Genomic DNA, 17,644 nt, shown 5'->3' with positions numbered 1-17,644 from the left:
TAAATGGTATTGCTTTCCTAATGTCCTTTTCAATCCTGTCGTTTTTGGTATAGAGGAATCCCAATTGATTTTTTTATGTTGATCTTATATTCTGCCACTTTGCTGAATCTTCCAATGAGGTCTAGTAGATTTTTTACTGAGTCTTTAGAGTTTTCTATGTATAGGATCATATCGTTTGCAAATAGCAAGAGTTTTACTTCCTTTTTGCAATTTGGATGCCTTTAATTTCCCTGTGTTGCCCTATAGCTCTTGCTAAGACTTCCAGTACAATATTGAATAGGAATGGTGACAAAGGGCATCCTTGTCTGTTTTCTGTTCACAGAGGGAAGGCTTTCAGTTTCTCTCCATTGAGAGTAATGTAGGCTGTTGGTTTTGTATGTATGCTCTTTATTATGGTGAGGAATTTCCCTTCAATTCCTATTTTGTTGAGTGTTTTTATCAGGAATGGATATTGGATTTTTTCAAATGCTTTTCTTGCATCAATTGATATGATCATATGGTTCTTTTCTTTTTTTATTTTTATTTATATGGTCGATAACATTGTTCGTTTTTCTAATGTTGAACCATCCTTGCATCCCTGGTATGAATCCCACTTGATCATGATGTATTATCTTTTTGATGTTTTACTGGATTCTGTTGGCTAGGATTTTGTTGAGAATTTTTGCGTCTATGTTCATGAGGGATATTGGCTTATAATTTTCTCTCTTATTGATTTCCTTCCCTGATTTTGGTATGAGGGTTATGCTTGCTTCATAAAATATATTAGGATGTCTTCCATTCTCCTCTATCTTCTGGAATAAAGTGAATAAAATTGGTGACAGTTCTTCCCTGAATGTTTGGTAGAATTCACCAGTGAAGCCGTCTGGGCCTGGACTTTTTTTGGTTGGGAGTCTTTTGATGACCAGATCACTTTCTTCTTTTGTTACAGGTCTGTTCAGGTATTCTACTTCACTGTATGTAAGTTTAGGTAGGTCGTGTTTATCTAAAAATGTATCCATCTCTTCTAAGTTTTCAAATTTGTTGGTGTATATCTCTTCATAGTTTTCTGTTATTATCCTTTTGATTTCTTTGGTTCCATTGTGTCATCACCCATGTGCTTTCTAATGCTTGTGATTTGTGTCTTCTCCCTCTTTTCTTTTGTTAGGTTTGCCAAAGGTCTGTCGATTTTGTTAATTGTTTCAAAGAACCAGCTTCTGGTCCTGTTGATTGTTTCTATAGTTTTTCTGTTTTCTATCTCATTTATTTCAGCTCTAATCTTTATTATTTCTTTTCTTTTGGTGGCTGTGTGTTCCCTCTGTTGGTCTGTTTCTAATTATTGTAGATGCTGTGTTAATGTGTTCATTTTGGTTCTTTCTTCTTTTTACGTGTGTGTTTATTGCAATAAGTTGTCCTTTCAGCACCACTTTCACCGTGTCCCAAAGATTTTGGTATGTTGTGTTTTCGTTCTCATTTATTTCTAGGAACTTTTTGAATTCATGTTTAATTTCTTCTACTACCCAGTCGCTTTTCAGCAGAGTGTTATTCAGTTTCCATGTATTTGACTTGATTTCCTTGGTCTTCCTATTGTTGATTTCTAATTTGATAGCATTGTGGTCTGAGAAGATGCTTTGCAGTATTTTGATATTTGTGAATGTATGGAGATTTGTTTTGTGGCCTAAAACATGGTCTATTCTGGAGAATGTTCCATGTGCACCAGAAAAGAATGTGTATTGTGCAGTTGTTGGGGTGAATGCCCTGTACACATCTATGCGGTCCAGTTGGCTGATTGTGCTGTTTAGTTAACTTTGTCAAATTCCTTTGTTGAATTCCTTTCTGGTTGTTCTGTCCCTTTTCAAAAGTGGCATATTAAAATCACCCACTATTATTGTAGATTCATCTATTTGTTTCTTCAAACCTATTAGAGTTTGTTTTATATATTTTGGAGCTCTTTCATTGGGAGCATAGATATTTATTATGGTTATTTCATCTTGTTCAATTGTCCCTTTAATCATAAGGTAGTGTCCATCTTTTTCTATTAGGCTGTTTTTTGCCTTAAAGTTTATTTTATCAGAGATTAGTACTGCCACTCCTGTTTGCTTTTTATTGCAATTAGCTTGGTACCTTTTTTTCCATCCTTTGACTTTTAATCTGTTTTTGTCTCTGTGTATGAGATGTGTCTCTTGCAGACAACATATTGAAGGGTCTTGTTTTGTTATCCATTCTGCCACCCTCCATCTCTTAACAGGTGCATTTAATCCATTTACATTCAGTGTAATTAACGATAGGTATTGATTAATTGCTGCCAATTTTTTTTTGTGTGTGTGGTGTTTCTGTTACTTTGTTCTGTTTGTCTTCCTTTGTTGAATTCATGATTTTTGTGTTCTTTGTTGTGAGTTTCTTCATAGTGTTAATGTTTTCATGTTCTTCTTGGATTTTCATTCTTTTGGCATGTTGCAAAGTGTTAATTTTCTTTGAGATTGCCTTATAGTACATTCACTTTTCTCTCCATTTAGTGCAGTCTATTTTATCCTGTAATCGACCTAATCTTTTCACTATCTGGATCTCTGTTCCTACATGTTTACCTTGTTTTACATTGTACTTGTTTTGATCATAGACTGACCTCCCAGACTCTTTGAGTTTGTTGTTATAGTTTTGTTCTGTTAACAACTCTTCTTTCTTTTGACTTATTTCAGGGAGGTGCTGCCATGTATGTCCATCTCTGGTTGTTGTCTGCTCTAGTTAGTTCTCAGTCCACAGAACTCCCGTTAGGATGTTTTGTAGTGCAGGGTTAGCTTTGACAAAATCCCTTAGCTTCTGTTTATCCTGAAATGTTTTGATTACACCATCATATTTGATTGATAGCTTTGATGGGTAAAGGATACTTGGTTGGCAATTTTTTTCTTTCAGGGTTTTATATATGTCTCCCCATTGCTTTCTTGCTTCCACGGTTTCTGCTGAGAGATCTGAGGTTAATCTGATTTACTTGCCTTTGTATGTGACACTTCTGTTTTCCCTGGCTGCTTTCAGAAGTGTCTCCTTATCTTTGAGTTTGGAGAGCTTGACTATGATATGTCTTGGTGATTTTCTTTTGGGATCTATCGTTCCTGGAGTTTGTTGAGCTTCTTGAATGTTTATCTTTTCACTTTCCAGGATGTTTGAGGAACTTTCTTCCAGCAGTTGTTCAACTATTTCCTCTGTGGACTTGTGTGATTCTTCTTCTTCTGAAATTCTGATAATTCTTAAGTTATTCCTCTTCATGTTGTCCAACATGAATCTTAGACCTTCCTCAAAATTTTTAATTTTTTTTGTGTGTGTTTGTTCTTCTATCTTAGTGGTATTGAGTAATTTATCTTCCAGATCACCGGTTCTGCCTTCCAGCTCATCTATTCTTTTCCTCTGCCCTTTCAGAGTGCTCTATAATGCTGTTATTTTGCTATTGACCGTTTCGACCTCTTTCTGTAGGTTTTGAATTGTTTCCAATGCTGTATCTATCTTATTTGCTTATTCCTGTAGAACTTTACTGACTTTTTCCTTATTTTTCTCAACTCCATTGTAAAGTGTTTTGAAACATTTTATAATCATTTTTCTGAATTCTTTCTCAGGCATTTCCAAGGCCTGCCCTCTTTCCAGAATGGATTTCAGGTCTGCTACTAGGTCATTTGTCTCAGACATTTTATCTTTTTTCTGGACATGTGCTGATATGATCATCTGCTTTTGCTTCTTGGACATGTTTAATGTTTATCTGTGGCCTTAATACTTAATTGAGTATGTGTTTTGGTAATTTTTTATTCTTTCAGATTGCTTCCAGAAAGATGTGATCAGGATGTAGGCTTCCCTTTTCACTCTTTTTATTGCTTAACTCAGAGTAACTTTTACAGGAGTTTTCCGTTTCCCTGGTATATGACAATTGGTATTGGTTCTTGCCTGGGTTTTGGTGTTTTATCGAATGTGATTGTAGCTTGGCTATATGGCAGCAGTTGCTGACTCTTCTTGTGTAATATAAGGATACAGAAAGTCCTCCAAATGCAGAAGGGGGGGCATATAACAGCAAAACAACACCAGTGGGGAAAAATATGAGAGAAAGAAAGAAAGAAAAGACTAAAAAGCAGCACCAACAAAAACAAGACTGAATACTGCAGTCTCTAGTCACAGAAAAGTGAGAGGAGGGAGAGAAGAAAAAGAAGGAAAAAAAATCTGTAGCTTAATATGAATATGACTTTAATATCCTCTTTTCAAGTTCTTGCATTCAAAACTGCCCAAGAGATTCCAAGTTGCCAGTGTTGGTTGTTATGGTATACCTCACGCTCCAATTCAGCCTTTGGCCTGTTTTGCCTTTAAACTCTCTTTCCCTCCCTTCATCCTTCTCCTTCTCTTTCCCGTGATAAAAAAGAGAACAAAAAAGAAACAGATCATAAAAGTTCAGGGCCTCCACTCGGGCTGAGTATCTGTGCGCCTGTGTGGCAGAAGAACCCACCAGCGGTGAGGGTGAGGGGTGGTCACATGGCTCAGGCTCTCCCTCTATTCACCAGAATGGACGTGGCAAACAGTGGGTGAGCCAAAAAAAAAAAAAAGAAAATCAGAACAAAGGAAAACTGACAAAGTATATTGTCTACCTTTGTCCCAAGTTTCCCGCAGCATTTTTTCGTGGTGTTTCTGCTCCCCCTGTTTCGTCTTGCCACTTGATCTCCCCCAGGATGTTGGCTGAGGCCTCCAAACAGGTCCTGGTAGATTCAAAAGTATGTGGTTTTTCACTGCAGCTCCAAATTCCACAAGCTATAAGCCTTCAAACCTTCAAATTATTCCTATCTCTGTGGTTCCGAGTTTTGGAGCTCTGCCCTGGATCTGCTTTGCCTGGTATTCTGTGTTATCGCTGACGGCAAACTTCACTGCACCTCCACCCGAGCCTCCATCAAGGTCCGCCTCTACATGAGAATTTTGGTTTGTTAACTCTGCACACTTATTCCTTGCAGTGTCATAGTGAAGAGGGCCACTGATGGTGCCATGGTGAAACTCTTGTCTGAAAACTAAAAGGTCAGCAGTGCAAACCCACCACCAAGCACTCCAGGGGAGGAAGATGCTTTACTACCTTGCAGTTGCTATTTATGAACCATTTTTTCACAGAAACAAAGGGTGCACACAGTACAAGTAGCATTTGAGCTGTGAAGTAAACAATGCTCACTCAAACAAGGAGTACTGGAGAGAGTCTAAAGATCTGTGAAGTGGCAGAAGACTACAGCAGAGGAAGGCTGCACACCACTGCATTCCCGTGGATTCGGCATAGGGCTTGGTGTGCAGCAAATTCAAGTTTTCCTTTCTGGAATTTCTTTTTCCCTTAATATTTTCAATCTGAAGTTAGTTGACACCACCAATGTTGAACCCAAGGATATGGAGGGCCAAGTACATGCATATAACTGAGGCTAGATGTCCACATGTGTGTATCATATACTTGTGAAACTGCTAATACTGCTGAGCACATGACAAAATTACTTCTAAAAGTAGTTTCACCCTGTAAAAATTCTCTAATCTATCTTGAATTGAATGATCAAGAAAGAAGAAAAGAAAATATTGTGACTATATACACATTTGCATTAAAAATATTAAAAATTACAAAGCTTCTGGTTCTTAAAAAGATTATTGAACATGAGGTAAAGTCAGCACTATTTTATCTGAATATGGATGGCATATTTAACACTCTCATGTAGAATACATATGAGTGAGCATATGTTGTAGAACTCTGTCTTCTAACTAGTCTATTCTTGCTGTTTTATACTACTTTTATGTGATCTTTTATTGATGAAGATTTAGCAAAATATAATTACATTAAACTTCTCTGTTCTAGTAACTAACTTTAAAAAACAAAACATAAACACCTTTTTGTATCTATTAATATTGGTAAGACCAGTTTGATTTTTATTGTGATATTTTAATGAACACTATGTTACAAGTAAAATGGACTATGTAATGGTTTTGTCCACAAAATTCAATTATTGCTAAAATATTCAAAAAATGAATCTAGTAAGCACTTTCCATTTCCAATTGCCTATCTGAGAGATGAATCCAACTCTTTCCATCAACTAGAATTTAACGAGGTTGAGGACAGCATCATTAAAAAACCTGCACACCAAAGTCAGTCATCCAAAAATGTAAAATAGTAACACTTTCCAACCAGGATAGAAAAATGAGCATCCAAAGTAAAAGAGAACCACATGATTGATCAAGCAGCCAATCAAAAACCACTTCTCTATTATTTGAGCTAATAGTTCTGCAGATAATTAATTAGTCATTTCTTTTCCCTTTACAAAAACTGCACCATTTGTACTGATGCACACTGCTTGATCTCACTGCAGAGAATCAGTCATTCTATTTTTCTGCACACACTCCTATGCTGTCTCTTCTGTCTGTCTTTCCCACAGTTTCAGCTCTGAATGTTAGTGTCTGCCCACAGAAATTGGTTGGAGTGCTTGAGTAGAGAAGACCTGATGAGTCAGAATCATTCAGTAATGCTATATTTCTTCGACTGCTCAAACTGTACCCCTTAAAGCCAGCTGTCCATTCGTGAGGCACCAATGTGGAATGACCTATCTGAGAGACACTCCAGGGACTCCACTCCTGCTGGCCATCTCCTCGGGCACAGACTCTGAACTGATAATCAACATTTGGATCTATGCGCAATACTATGAATTGAGTTTCAGAGCCTACATATACATCCTTAAAGTGATTTGAAGAACTTTTATGGAGCTGGAGTCTGTTATATTGGGCTGTAAGTCACCATCAACCGTACACCAACATACTATGATGCCTCCAGATTTCTTTATGAGTTCTTCAATTTGTACTGGTGGGCGAGATGCTACCGTCCCATGGTTAAAAATGTGGTCTTTCACTGTGTTAAGAACTGAGTCATCCAACTGAGCAGATAAACAAGGTACATCAACTAGTAAAGGCACTTCTGGTAAGCTGTCCAACCGAATGTTAGAGGCCCTTTTTGTAATGTTCTACAACTTCTCATTCTGTTCTCCTACACTCCCAAGAATTGCGATCTCACTTTTTTGGACTAAGTCCTCTGCTCTATGATCTTCTGACAGTCATTTAGTGGTTTAATAGTTTCCTGTTCAATGACATCCACTTCTTGCAAAAGGGTCATCAATCATTCATCTAGGAGCTTCTCAAGGGTTCCCTTTAAATCACCAAAATGCTGTCTGAGGACATCCCTTGTCTGTGATGCACTTTCTTTGATCTGCCTCCACGCCTCCTCTAGCCCCTGCAGCCTGTGGCCCAGCTCCCACCGGTAGCTCTGTGCCGCATCCATGTTCTAGCTTCGGGATCCAGCTCCATCATTTGCCTTGACCTGCCATGCAGCCTGCGGCTTGGGCAAGGGCTCCTGACTGCCCCCACCACAGCCTAGCCCAAGCCTTTGAAATTTAATCTGTTTTTGTCTCTGTATGTAAGATGGATCTGTTGCAAACAGCATATTGAAGGATCATTTTTCTGATCCATCCTGCCACTCTCCATCTCTTAACTGGTGAATTTAATCCATTTACATTCAGTGTAATTTTCTATAGGTATGGATTAATTTCTGCTATTATGTTTATTTTTTTGTGGTACTGCTGCTTTATTTCTTCTGTGTGTTTTCCTGTGCTGAGTTCATGGTTTTTGTGTTATTTCTTGTGAGTTTTCTCATAGTTTTAATGTTTCCATGTTCTTCTTGGATTTTTATTTTATTAGCGTGTTGTGAAATGTTAATTTTCTTTGAGGTTATTTTATATTCCATTAGCTTTTCCCTCCACTTAGTGTAGTCTATTTTATCCTGTATTTTATCTGCCCTTCTCAGTATATGGGTCTCTGTTCCTATGTGTTTACCTTCTTTCACATTGTAGTTGTTTTGATCATAGTCTGACCTTCCAGATCCTCCGAATTTGTTCTGTTCTTGGCTTTTCCATTTGTCAATTGAGTTCCAGGAGTTGTTGCCACATATGTCAGTCTCTGGTTGTTGTCTGTTCTTTTTGGTTCTCAGTCCATAGAACTCACTTTAGGATGTTTTGTAGTATAGGGTTGGCTTTGGCAAAATCCCTTAGCTTCTGTTTGTCCTGGAATGTTTTGATTACACCATTGCATTTGATTGATAGCTTTGCAGGATAAAAGGTTCTTGGTTGGCAGTTTTTTTCTTTCAGTGTTTTATATATGTCTCCCTATTGCCTTCTTGCCTGCAATGTTTCTCCTGAGACATCCGAGCTTAGTCTGACTTGCTTGCCTTTGTATGTAACACTTCTGTTTTCCCTAGCTGCTTTCAGGATTGTCTCCATATCTTTGAGTTTGGAAAGCTTGATTATGACATGTCTTGGTGATTTTCCTTTGTGGTCTATCCTTCCTGGTGTTTGTTGAGTTTCGTGAATGTTTATCTTTTTGCTTTTCAGGATGTTAGAGAAATTTTCTTCCAGAAGTTCTTTAACTGTCTCCTCTGTGGACGTGTGTGATTTTTCCTGCTCTGGAATACTGAAATTCTTAAGTTATCCCTCTTCATGTTGTCCAACATGAATCTTAGACCTTCTTCCGATTTTTTTTTCTGTTTATTCTTCTATCTTAGTAGTATTGAGAGATTTTTCTTCCAGCTCTCTAGTTCTGGCTTCTATATCTTCAAGTCTACTCCTTTGCCCTTTCAGTATATTGTCTGTTTCTGGTATTGTATTTCCCAAGAACTTTTTATAAGCAGTTACTGTTTTAAAGTGCCCTAAAATCTACAGAGGACTTAGAAAAAAGTCCAAGGACCTTATTTTGAAAGAATTGACCTTTCAGCAGGTTTCTGCCTCTCAATTGTTCAATTTCTGGCTGATAATTACTAAGTTTCTCAAGGAAGCCTTTAGTTGTGAACTTTGCAACTGCATTGTTCTTCTAAAGGCACAACACTGTCCCAGTCAAAGATGAGGACAGAAAAAAAGTGCTTTCCCTAGACATCTTTGCCACATGTAGGTAGTCTGGTGCTATTAATGGCCTCAAGGAAGCTTCAGGAGTTGTAACGAAAGGATATTAACCACATGGTGTGGTTTCTTGTTGATAACCTTGAAAGCCAACAGAGTACTAGAGTCTACATATAGAAAAGCAGCTATCATATTGTCAAGATGTGACTTAGAGATCTATAATCTAATGACACCTTATCTTCTCATAGAAATGTTATCTATCCTGGCTTGGATTTGTTATCATGTGTCACCACTGCTGTTCTGAGAGATGTGGCTGGACTGATGGATTTAAATTGGAGAAAGTACCTAACTATGCTATTTTATTCCTGGATTATATAGATAGATAGATAGATTATTTTGTGGTAGTTGAGAGTGATGAGAACAGTGGTGTTTCAGGGGTATAATTCTCATCTTCCATGTAGAAGACCTCGGCCAATGCACTGCAATCATAGACTGTGTCTGTCAATAGTGGTTTGTTTGTTGCTGTAATACTAAACAGATTTCATTGGAGCATCCAGACAAAGATTAGTAAGAAAATGCTGGCAATCTACTTCCAAAAAAAATCAGCAGATTGAAAACTCTATGGATTACAGTGATCTGATCCAATAATGTATGAGGTTGCCGTGAGTCAGGGGTCAACTTGATTGCAGCTAACAATAACAAGAACAGTTGAGAGTGAGCACAGAAAACATTGTAATTACAGAAGATAGTTTTCAGAATGGATGTATGCTGAAGAAATAAGACTAGCCTGGCAAAACAGAATTGATCATACACTTTGTGACACTTAGCTTCATTTTTTTTTTTTTTTTTTGGTAACATTTTATTGTGAATTAGTGAGGGTTTACAAGGCAGATCAACAATTTTACATTCAACAAATCATATACTTTGCTTCATTATATGGTTTCAATCCCCTCTATGCACCAACAGTTAACAACATTTATCTCTATTAACTTTAACTATTACATTCCTCTCTGTGTCTTCCACCAACCCCTCTTTCAACTGCCAACCTTCCTCTGGTTGTATATTGCCTGCCCTGTCACCCATGTCAAAATGTGTTTAATCTCTAAAATATGTATAATTTCCTCCCCCCAAACCCTCATAGATTATTTATTTTATCAAGAAAATCCCCCTCTCTTTATTTCCCCCCTTGATATACAAAAAAAGACAAAAAACAAAACAAAACAAAAAACCTCAATACCTCACAGGGATATATAATCATTTAACCATCAAGGGACAAGTTCTGTAAGCCAATCTCCTGGCTGCCAGCACATAGCCTTTCTCTTTCCATGAGTCTAGAGTCCTCAGCTGCTCTATCTCTCCGTGCCATAACCTCTGCCTCCATATCTGGTGTTGCCCCTTCACTGGTTAAGGTCCCATGTTCAGCTCATGCTCTTCTCTCCTGATGGCCCTATGGTTCTATGTTCCTGAAATGTAAGGTTGACTATTCCCCCATATTTGTTACACATCTTCTACTTTTACAGTTGTGGCAATCATAATTAGGTATGATAACAATTACTTACTATTGAATCAATGAATCCTATTCCCATCTTCTTTCACCAGACCTGCCTAGACAAGAGGAAAACTGTTCAGTAGGGATTGTACCTTCACCCTCATTCTCAGAAACTTAACTCAATCTTGAAAACTTGTAAGTCAACCACTTTGTGCCTGTATAGCCCCCCATTTTAGGTAGCCAATGATTAAGTTGCCCGCCCCATCAACCCTGAACACAAAGGGATAGGTTTGATCGTGATGTGAAAACTCCTTCCCTCTCATTTTGATTTTTGAACTACTACATCCATAAGTAAAAGTCAAGTTCATCAAATTGTAGCAATTTATACTTGTTTCCTTTATCAAATTTCTTTATCTTCCTCTAGTTGAGTTCTGATCATCAAACCAATGAAGTTAGGTTGAATGGGTACTATTTGCAAGTTTGGGTATTCTTGTGCGTCTCCCCTTCTTTCATATCAGCTGAATGTTTCATTCTCAGCTCTAGCCCTCCGTGGCTAGGTTGTTGTCCATGGGCACAGGAGTCCCCAAGTCTCATTACACTTCAGACCAATGAGTTCTTCCTCTTCTATTTCTCATCTCCAGGTCGACAGAGTCTATGGAACGTGGTCAAACTCAGCCAACAGCTTCATTGCTGTCTTTCCCCCATTTCCACTCACAAGTAGAAAGACACAGTCACCAGCAAGCTTACATTCTTGGTCGTGTGTTCCCTTTGAGTTACAGTCCTGGAGAGGCGTTTTTCTTGAAGGGACTTGATTGCTTGCCTGATGGCTCCCCAGCAAACAAGTTTCTTGTAGTAGCCAATCAGACTGCCATTTTTGTTTTTGATTTTTCCTGCTGGTCTTACTTTCAAAAAGTATCTTCTGTTCCTTTAGCTTCTCTGGGATGGTATGCATGTTCTTTCAAGTGGGAATGTCTCACCTCAGAAGGTTATGGGTGGGGCTTAGGATTTCACCTTAGATTCTATACACTACAAAGACTCTGCTAGAAGTCTATTTCACTGTGCAGTTATAAGCTGAATATGGGCTTACAAGCTTTCTGTAATCATGTTTTCTGCTATTCCTTTCATTCCCACACAAAGGAAACCAATACCCATTAGACAGTCAAGATCTTAACATTGTTTCCCCTGTTTCACCCACTCAGACTATGCCTTGATCCTTGTATCCTAGAGTCTTGTTTTTCACACTTAGCTTCATTCTTAACTTCTTCCATCTATTATGTGGCCATTAATTGATGCATCACATGAATACTCACTACATGGCCAGTAATGTGACAAATGACATGTTGTTATTGCCTTGAAATCATTTCCTACTCATAGCAGTATGAAATGTTGCCTCATCCTGTGCCATTTTTATGATCATTAATATGTTTGAGTCCATTGTTGTGGGTATTGTGTCAATCCATCTCATTGATAGTTTCCCTAGCTTTTTCTGGCCTTTTACTCTACCAAAGCTCATGACTACCAATTGTTTTTTCCTGATGACATATTCAAATTAAGGATGACAAAGTTTTGACATCCTTGATTATAAGGAACACTGTGTTTATGGCTCTTCTAAGACTGAGTTGCCTTTTGGCAGTCCATTATATATTTAATGTTCTTTGTCAACACTACAGTTCAAATTCATGAATTCTTTTATCTTCCTTTTACACTATCCAATTACCCAAATGTCATTTAGGCCTCAAAGAGAACTTTCAGTTCAATTGGGGATATGAGCTGACATACGACACAAAAAATAATTGTAGAACCTAAGGCAGTGTACACTTACATTTTATAGTCTGTATACAAAGTATTGAGAAAATCTTCAGCTGTGTGGGATGATCCGTGTAGGAGATACAATGGGGCTTCAAAAAGTTCATGGACAAACGTTATTAAAAGACACTGGAATTTGTCCATGAACTTTTTGAAGTCCTCCTCATATATTAGAATGAGGATTGTATATGCATAGAAGAGGGATAATCACTAAGATAAGCACTGGACTGAGAAACAAAAGGTTGGCAGTTTAAGTCAACCAGCTGTTCAACAGGAGAAAGATGAGAGTTTTGCTCCTGCAAAGATGTATAGCCTTGGAAACACTATACAGGGTTGGTATGAGTCAGAACCAACTTAACAGCACTTAACAACAACAGCAACAGGCATAGAAGTTATAGGTGCTGTCAAGTTGGTACCGAATCAAACCAACCCTATATAAAACAGAGCGAAATAGAGACACTATGCACAACGGAAGTTGGTCAAGCACCGTTCTCACAACTGTTACTATGTTTGAGCCCATTGGTCAAACAGCTTGGTCAAGCACCTTTCTCACAATTGTTGCTGTTTGAGCTCATTGTTACTGCCACTGTGTCAATCCATCTTTTTTGTGGGTTCTGCATCTTTTTCACTGATCCTTCACTATACCAAACATAGTGTCCCTTTCCAGGGACTGGTCCTTCCTTACAACATGTCCAAAGTATGAGAAATGAAGTCTCACCATTCTCACTTCTAAGGAGCATTCTTGCTATACTTCTTCTAAGACAGATTTGCATGTTCTCCTGGCATTCCATGGTACTTTCAATATTCTTCTCCTACAGCATAATTCAGATACATTGATTCTTCTATGGACTTCCTTATTCATTGTCCAACTTTCACATACTACATATGAGGTGATTGCAAACAGTATGGCATTTTTGCTCTTTAACACTTTAAAGAGGTCTTTTGCAGTAAATTTGTTGTTTGATTTCTTAACTGTTGCTACCATGAACTTTGATTGTGGATTCAAGAAAAATGAAATCTTTGACAACTTCAGTCTTTCCTCTGCTTATCATGATGTTATTTATCAGTCCAGTTGTGAGGAGTTTTGCATTCTTTACATTGAGCAGCAGTTCCTCCTGAAGGCTGTAGTGTTTGATCTTCATCAGTAAGTACTTAAATTCTGTTCTCTTCCAGAAAGAAGCATTGTGCCGTCTTTATTTGCCATTGTTAGGTGCTGTCAAGTCAGTTCTGATTTACTATATGGTCCTGTGCCATCCTCACAATTATTATGTTTGAGCCCATTGCTGCTGCCATATTGTGTCAGTGCATCTTGTTGTGGGTCTTTTTTTTCACTGATCCTCCACTTTACCAAACATGATGTCCTTCTACAAGGACTAGCCCTTCCTGATAACACATGTGAAGTATGAGAGATGATGCCTCACCATCCTGGCTTATAGGGAGCATTCTGACTGTAGCAAGTTGCTAATTAGTTTTCCTCCAATCCTGATTCCACGTTCTCCATATAAAGCTTCTTGGATTATTTGCTCAGAATACAGATTGAATAAATATGGTGAAATAATACAACTCTGATGTGTACCTTTCCTGATTTTGTGTTATTTAATATCATCTTGTTCTGTTCTAACAACTGTCTTCTGGTTTATGTACAGGTTTCTCTCTCTCTTTTTTTAATGTTTTATTGTGAATTATGTGATAGTTTACATGGGAGAACATTAGTTTTACATTCATCCTATCGTATATCATTTCATTGCCATGGTTACAATCCCCTCCATGCATCATCACCCAACCAAAGGGTATATACTACAAGCCTGTACAGGTTTCTCTTGAGACCAATTAAATGTTCTGGGTTTCCTGTTCTTTGAAAATTTATCCACAGTTTACTATGATCCACATAATGGAAATCCTTCATGTAGTCAATAAAACAAACATCTTTCTGGTTTTCTCTGCTTTCAGTCATGATCCACCTGACATCAGTAATGATATACCGAGTTCCACATCTTCCTCTGAATCTGACTTGAATTCTGGCAGCTTCCTGTTGATGGACTGCTGCAACTATTTTTGATTTACCTTGGCAACATTTTACTTGCATGTGATATTAATGATATTGTTTGATAGTTTCTAAATTCTGTTGGATCACATTTCTTTGCAATGGGTACAAATATGGAACTCTTGTAAAAGATTGGGCAAGAAGCTGTCTTTCAAATTCCTTGGCATAGAAAAATGAGTGCCTCCAGCCTACATCAGTTTGTTAAAACATTTCCATTTGTATTCTGTCAATTCCTGGAGCCTTGTTTTTCACCAATACCTTAAGTGCAGCTTGGACTTCTTTCTTCAGTACGATTGTTTCTTGATCATATGCTGTCTCTTGAAATGGTAGAATATTGACCTTGTTCTATCATGTTTTTGGTACAGCATCTGTATTCTGTCTGTCTTCTTTTGATGCTTCCTGTTTAATTAAATATTGTGTCCATGGAATTCTTCATTATTACAACCTGAGCTTGAATTTTTTTTCTTCATTTGTTCAACTTGAGAAATGCTGAGTGTCTTCTTCTTCCCTTTTGGTTTTCTAACTCAAGGAATTTGCACAGTTTATTAAAATAGTCTGGTAAAGGTACCCTTTGAAATGTTCTGTTCAGCTCTTTTACTTCCTCTTTTCTTCCAGTTGCTTTAGCTCAACAACAAATTTCAGAATCTCTTCTGACATCCATTTTGGTCTTTTCTGGCTTTTAAATGAGCTTTTTCTTAATGAATGGTGTTCTTGATGTTATTCCTCAATTCCTCTGGTCTTTATTCATTAGTGTTTAATGCATCAAATCTGTTCATAAGATGGTCTCTAAATTCAGATGGGATATATTCAAGGTCATATTTTGGCTTTCATGGACTTGTTTATGTTTTCTTCAGCTTCAGCCTGAACTTGCATATGAGCAATTGATGGTCTGTTCTACATTTAGTCCTACGTCTTGTTTTGACTGATGATATTGAACTTCTTTATCAACTCTTCCCACAGATGTAGGCAGTTTGATTCCTGTGTATTCCATCAAGTGAGAGCCATGTGTATAGATGCCATTAATGTTCAGAAAATTTTTTTTTATTGTGTGATAGTTTACATGGGAGAACATTAGTTTTACATTCATTCTATCATACATTGTTTCATTGCCATAGTTACCATCCTGTCCATGCATCATCAACCAACCAAAGGGTATATCCTAGACCCCCCCCCCCGACACACACATACACAGTCTTCAGCACACAGTCCCTTTCCCTCTCTGGATCAGAAGTCCCCAGCCATTCCATCTCTTCACGTCATCTTCTCTGTCTCCATTTCAGGCCTCACTGCTTCTCTGGGTAGGGTCCCGCTCTCGGCTTTTCTTCATTGATGGTCCCAGGGCCCTCCACTCCTAGACTGAAAGGTTAATCACTCTCCTCCTTGCTATAAAATGTCCACCTTTACGTTTCCAATCCTCACAATCAGTCCTGTTAACAATTATTCACTACTGCATCACAAGAGAGCCATCTGCATTTCTTTTCATCAGCCCTTCCTAGACAGGTTGGATACTACTCACTGGAGACTTTACCATCCTCTCCGCCCTGTGGATCTAGGTTCTCTCTTGAAAGCTTGTAAGCCAATCACTTCTTATCTTTGTGTTCCTCCCCTTATTTTGGGTAGCCAATGTTCAAGTTACCCATCCCTATCTCTTCATTGTGTGGAGGAGGTAGGAATAATTCCTGCAGCAGGGATTTGTTTCCTCCTTTGAGCTACTGCATTTATAGGTGTAGGTCAAGTTTATCAAATTGTATCAGATGACTCTTTTTTCCTCTTCTTTCTTCTTAGGGTTGAGCTCTGTTTATCCAGTCATTGAAGCCAGGTCAAGTGGGTATCATCTGCAAGTGTGGGTGTTCTTGCATCTGTTCACCCTGTTCTTATCAGCTCGCCACTTCACTCTCCGCTCTAGTCCTCTGTGGCTGTGTCATTGACTCTGAGCCCATGAGTCCCCAAGTCTTGCCTCACTGCTGGCTGACCAGGTCTCCACCCAGGTTCACAGAAGTCTGCTGAATGACGCAGGGCTTAGCTCGCCGCTTCATTGATGTTTTTCGGTCACTTCCCCTTATGTGTGACATGTGTGGTCACCAATCAGAGAGTGTATTTCCATTGCTTCTTAGTCTTGGAAGAGGATTTGCACTGAGAGGACCTGACCATTTGCCTTAATGTCTCCTGGACAAGCAACTTGCTTGTTCTTGTGGTAACAGTCGGACTGCCCTTATTGTTTTGTATTTTTTCTGTAGGTCCTTCTTTCAAGAAGTATCTTCTGGTTTTCTAGCTGCTCCAGGCTGGTCTGCTTGTCCTTTCAAGTGGAAAATTTCCCATCTCTTAAGGTCTGGATGAGGTTCAGGCTTCCACCTATACTCTTATGTAATGCAGAGGCTCCTCAGGAAACCTCCTTCGCTGGACTCACTGTAGCCCCATTTTAGGTGTTCCAATCAGTTATAGGCAGAAGATGGACTTACAAGTTTTCTATGGAGATATTTCTGGCTATTGCTTTCTCTCCCCCTCCAGTGTCTGTTTTATAATATACTGCATGTAAAACCAAGGTTCAAAAGACAGCCAAGCATCTTAACATTTTCCCCCCTTTTCCCCATTCCAACCATGTCTCAATCTCTGTTGTTCTAAGGCTGTGCCTACAACATTTTTTACCTCTATCCCATTTAACCCATTAATGCCTGTCTAATTGTTCTCCCATCTGCTTTGTTCTTCCATTCCCCTCTCCCTACTTGTATATTGTCCCCCTCCCCAACACCCAAACTATCCTGTGTGTTATTCCCCGCCCTGTGCTCCATCTTCCCCTCCCGCCCCTAACCTTACCCCTATGTCCTAGCAACCAGCTAAGAATCCATTTTAGTGGATTAGTATGGGTTCTTTTTCTTAGTCTTTCACAGTCGTGGTCCTATGCAGTATTTTTCCTTTTGTGACTGACTAATTTCACTCAAAATAATGTCCTCAAGTTTAATCCATGTTAGGAAGTGGCATGTAGTTTCCTTGTTATTTTTAAAGGTAGCATAATATTCGATTGTATGTATGTACCACAGCTTGTTTATCCATTCTTCAGTTGTTGGGCACTTTGGCTGTCTCCATCTTTTTGCTGTTGTAAATAGTGAAGCTATGAACATTGGTGTGCATATATCTTCCCATGTTGTGGCTTGTTTTTCTTGTGGGTAAATACCAAGTAGAGGAATTGCTGGATCGAATGGTATTTCTATTTTCAACCTTCTTAGGAAGTGCCATTTTGCTTTCCAGAGAGGTTGGACCATTTTGCAGTCCCATTAGCAATGCGGGAGTGTCCCAGTCTCTCCACATCACCGCCATCATTTATTGCCCTCTACGTTTTTGATCTTTGCTATTATTGCTGGTGTGAGATGATATCTCATTGTTGTTTTGATTTGCATCTCTCTAATGGCTAGTGAT

At 38.5% G+C, this 17,644-nt stretch overlaps 1 protein-coding gene and 1 pseudogene across 3 annotated transcripts in view; one reads left to right on the top strand and one right to left on the bottom strand.

The window, feature by feature from the left end:
* The window catches only part of PCDH19 (protocadherin 19), a 300,159-nt gene that overhangs the window by 96,632 nt on the left and 185,883 nt on the right, over positions 1-17,644 (top strand). The window lies entirely within an intron of this gene.
* LOC102834475 lies at positions 6,252-7,285 on the bottom strand (annotated as a pseudogene).

This window comes from Chrysochloris asiatica, unplaced genomic scaffold (assembly GCF_000296735.1).
Source record: "Chrysochloris asiatica unplaced genomic scaffold, ChrAsi1.0 scaffold00126, whole genome shotgun sequence".
Classification (NCBI taxonomy): domain Eukaryota; kingdom Metazoa; phylum Chordata; class Mammalia; order Afrosoricida; family Chrysochloridae; genus Chrysochloris; species Chrysochloris asiatica.
Note: the sequence above shows the minus strand (reverse complement) of the source record. Positions and strands in the feature narration are given on the sequence as shown.